This window comes from Glycine max, chromosome 10 (genome assembly GCF_000004515.6).
Source record: "Glycine max cultivar Williams 82 chromosome 10, Glycine_max_v4.0, whole genome shotgun sequence".
Classification (NCBI taxonomy): Eukaryota; Viridiplantae; Streptophyta; class Magnoliopsida; order Fabales; family Fabaceae; genus Glycine; species Glycine max.
In genome coordinates, this window is record NC_038246.2 from 5,108,946 (window position 1) to 5,109,743 (window position 798).

Here is a 798-nt window from a genome sequence, read left to right on the forward strand (position 1 = left end):
GTTGGGATACATGATTTTTTTGCATCCACAATAAATCATCCTCTAATGGTCCAGATGCCACGTCATAATGATGAGAAGATGACGAACTAGCCATTTTAAAACTCCTGTATAGAAAGAAAAAAAAATTAATAGTCACACATATCATAAATAATAAATAAAGTTAAGTACGTACGCGTAACTTAAATTTTAGAAACGAGCACGTAATTTAAATTTTAAAAATGAGCACGTAATTAAAATTTTACAAACAAACACGTAATTTAAATTTTCTTCACATTGAGTGAGGAATTTTTTTACTTAATTTTCAGAAAATATATATATATATTTTTCTCCATTTCAACAATTTCAAAAAAATAATTTCTACACATTGAGAAATTTTTTTTCTTCATTTTCAGAAAATATATATATATTTTTTGTCAATTTCAACAATTTCAATATATATATATATATATATATATATATATATATATAATAAAAATTAATTTTTACACATTCAGAATTTTTTTTTCTTCATTTTCAGAAAATATATATATATATTTTGTCAATTTCAGCAATTTCAATATATATATATATATATATATATATATATATATATATATAATAAAAATTAATTTTTACACATTCAGAATTTTTTTTCTTCATTTTCAGAAAATATATATATATATATTGTCAGTTTCCGCAATTTCAATATATATATATAGATATATATATATATATATATAAGAAAGAACAATTTTTACACACTCAGAATTTTTGTTTCTTCTTTTTCAGAAGTATATATATATATTTTGTATATATATA